This window comes from Nycticebus coucang, chromosome 1, assembly GCF_027406575.1.
Source record: "Nycticebus coucang isolate mNycCou1 chromosome 1, mNycCou1.pri, whole genome shotgun sequence".
NCBI lineage: Eukaryota > Metazoa > Chordata > Mammalia > Primates > Lorisidae > Nycticebus > Nycticebus coucang.
In genome coordinates, this window is record NC_069780.1 from 143,930,841 (window position 1) to 143,934,834 (window position 3,994).

The 3,994-nt window shown below is 37.4% G+C and overlaps 1 pseudogene; it reads right to left on the reverse strand.

The window, feature by feature from the left end:
* Nucleotides 1-436, reverse strand: LOC128589503 (60S ribosomal protein L26-like; annotated as a pseudogene).
* Nucleotides 437-3,994: the final 3,558 nt, after the last annotated feature.

Below are 3,994 nucleotides of genomic sequence, written 5' to 3' on the forward strand. Positions count from 1 at the left end.
TTATTCCCGCATCTTCTCAATTGTTTCTTCCTTGTCCTTGCCCTTTTCCTTTCCTACTTGGCGAGATTTGGTTTTTTGTTCAAGGGTCTTTTTGCGGTCTTTGTCCAGTTTAAGCCTAGTAATGACCACCTTGCTGGGGTGATTGCCCACGTGGACAGTTGTGCCATTAGCCTTTTCCCGCTGCACCTGCTCAATGTAGATGACGTATTTCTTCCTGTAAACCTGGACTACTTTGCCCATCTGCTGACCTTTATAATGCCCCCGGCAACCTGAACTTCATCATCCTTTCGGATGGGCATGGATCGAACATTGTACTTCTGTCTCAGCTCTTTGGAAAGAGGGGAAGACATAATCTTCCTGCGAATGTGGGAAGGTGCATTGAAATGCCTTTTGCGGTTCTTGCTTCGGTCGAAGTCACAAAGGGATTGAACTTCATTTTGGCCGCTACCTCTCCGGCGATGGCCGCAAAAGGGAAGAGCGCTAATATGATTTTTTAAAAAGGAACAATAGCTTTTTTACTAGTGAAAGTATGATGACAATGAGCCCTTACGTGTATAGTGAATAAATGTAAATTGTTGTAAATATTCCTCAGGAAAAATTGGTGCTATATACATGGACTTTTAAATGTTTATTATGTTTTGTTGATTTTACTTTTAGAAAATTCTATGACAATCATAACACCACTGATGAATGATGCATTTATGGAGATGCTCCTTACAGCACTGTTAATAACACAGAAAAATTCGGCAGAGGTTAAATTCTCAGCACTAGAAGTTTGTGTATTCATCATGGTGATCCAGACAACGGAATGTTATACAGTAATAACATATTATAACATAATATAACATATCTTGGCACAGATATGTTGTTTTCGAATGATTAGCAAAATATCGTTAATGAAAAAAGAAAGTCACAAATAGTTGTATATAAAGAAATGTTTGTCCATATGAAAAGGAAGTCATGACTATATGCCTACATGTTGACAAAGTTTATTTCTCTATTGTAGGACTAAGGATGGTTTCTTTATTTTCTAAACATTTTTTCCCATGAATTTTAATAACTTGTATGGTATAAGAATCATGAGAAATTTAATGAAAGACTTTACTTCCACAGAAAATTCTTCTTGTGTTTATTATAGCTTTTTAGATTCTGAAGCAAGCATTTTTGCCATGTGGGATACATTTTATAAGCAGCTATAATTCACTAACATTTTCTATCTATAGTATGTTAGTTGTAGAGTCAAGAGTATACATAGAAAACAATTAGATGGAATTATGTGAAAATAAATAACCCAACGTAAGTGGTTGAAGGTGATAAGAGTTTGCACCAGGAAATTAGTAGAGAGAGAATTTAAGCATCCAGGGAGTCAAGTCATTTTTTGCCTTCTTGAATGTAGTGAAATGAGTATGGCCTTTAAGATTTAACAGATAAAAGAAGGAGGTGATGAGAGGCAGAGATTAATGACTCATAAGGGAACTAACAGAGCGACTGGTATAACTAGACCTTGTTTTAATGTTGGGAAGAAGAAAATATACTGTTAGATCTATGGTAAAACTAAGAGGAAGAATTAAAAAATTCTTCTTTGAGTTTATAATCTGTGATGAAATAGAAGTCTGGAAATTATCATGGCTTCTTGAACAGTGAAGCAATGAGATACAAGCAGCATTTTAGTACCATTGCTCCACGTAGGAGGAACTAAGGGAAGAGACTGGGATTAGTTTGCAGACACAGACACAGGATGAAGGAAGTCTGACTAGGATGGTGGCTGTGAGGGCAGAGAAGAGCCAGCAGTACTTTACACACAACTGAAAGGAGACCAGAGAGACCCCTGTGTTTTCAAACTGGGAGAAAGAGGCAATGAGGAACCAGCCTGCAAAAAATGGGAGATGAAGATTATAAACAAAGAGCAGGCCTTTCCAGAGGATGTGAGGAGGAATGAAATCCACAATAGAGTTGTCCCCTGACAGTCACGTTCTAAGTTATTAACGTCTCCTATTAATCTATATGGCCGCCTGTGATACCTTCTAGACACAGCGTGAAAGGACACACTGGTATATGTTTTGTGCTACTGGATTAAATCCCATACCACTCACCCCTCTTCCTCTGTCTCATTCCATGTGCCGTACTTTGGTTATCTGGGCTACAGAATTATATAAAGGTTCTTTGATGTTTGTCCTCAGTTTGACCCTCACTTTCCATGGCCAAGGTTATCGACGAGGGTGCAAATGGGTCTGCTGTGAGTGAAGATGCTTTGTCTCCATTTTGGAGTCAGGGCCTAGCTGCCTGGGGTCATTTCCTTCCTTGTTTAAACAAAAATATCTGAATAATTTTAAATTTATGAAAAAGTATCAAAAATAGTACTGAGAGTTCCTTAAAACTTTCACCAGATGTTTTCTAAGGTTAACATCCTATACAACTATAGAAGCAAAAGGAAGAAATTAACCTTGTTACAATACTATAAATTAAACTACAGACTTCATAGACTTTATTCTCATTAACATTTCCAGTACTTGTCCTTTTCAGTAACAGCATCCCCTCTGCAGCTATTTCTTCTTAGTCTTTTCCATTCTGTGACTTAGTTCTTGTCATTTAATGACCATGACACTTTTGAAGGGTAGTCATTTCTTTAAAAGTCCCTCAATTTGAATTTGCCTAATGTTTTCACATGATTATATTGAAGTTATCCATTTTTGGAAAGAATACCACGGAAGTGATATTATGTCCTTCTCAGTACAACATGTCAGGGTGAATAGGATATTAATACATCTTATCACATGCATTTACGCTTGTTTCCATATCCATTTCCTTGTTTCTAGAGTGAAAACCATGAGTTCACATCAATAATTCTAATTCTAAATCAACAACACAACACAGGGTTCATTTGAGCCTTCTGCCTTTTCTTATTTGTAATTTATTTCTCTGACAGTGAGAAACCTGGCTCTCATTATCTGTAAAATATTTATTTTTTCACCTTAGATACATATAATTTTTTTTCCTCTCTTTTTTTTTTTATTGCTGGAGATTCATCGAGGGTACAATAAGCCAGGTTACACTGATTGCAATTGTTAGGTAAAGTCCCTCTTGCAATCATGTCTTGCCCCCGTAAAGTGTGACACACACCAAGGCCCCACCCCCCTCCCTCCTACCCTCTTTCTGCTTCCCCCCCATAACCATAATTGTCATTAATTGTCCTCATATCAAAATTGAGTACATAGGATTCATGCTTCTCCATTCTTGTGATGCTTTACTAAGAATAATGTCTTCCACGTCCATCCAGGTTAATACGAAGGATGTAAAGTCTCCATTTTTTTTTAATGGCTGAATAGTATTCCATGGTATACATATACCACAGCTTGTTAATCCATTCCTGGGTTGGTGGGCATTTAGGCTGTTTCCACATTTTGGCGATTGTAAATTGAGCTGCAATAAACAGTCTAGTACAAGTGTCCTTATGATAAAAGGATTTTTTTTTTCCTTCTGGGTAGATGCCCAGTAATGGGATTGCAGGATCAAACCTCAAAGCTTGAGTGCTTTGAGGTTTCTCCATACTTCCTTCCAGAAAGGTTGTACTAGTTTGCAGTCCCACCAGCAGTGTAAAAGTGTTCCCTTCTCTCCACATCCACGCCAGCATCTGCAGTTTTGAGATTTTGTAATGTGGGCCATTCTCACTGGGGTTAGATGATATCTCAGGGTTGTTTTGATTTGCATTTCTCTAATATATAGAGATGATGAACATTTTTTCATGTGTTTGTTAGCCATTCATCTGTCGTTTTTAGAGAAAGTTCTATTCATGTCTCTTGCCCATTGATATATGGGATTGTTGGCTTTTTTCATGTGGATTAATTTGAGTTCTCTATAGATCCTAGTTATCAAGCTTTTGTCTGATTGAAAATATGTAAATATCCTTTCCCATTGTGTAGGTTGTCTCTTTGCTTTGGTTATTGTCTCCTTAGCTGTACAGAAGCTTTTCAGTTTAATGAAGTCCCATTTGCTT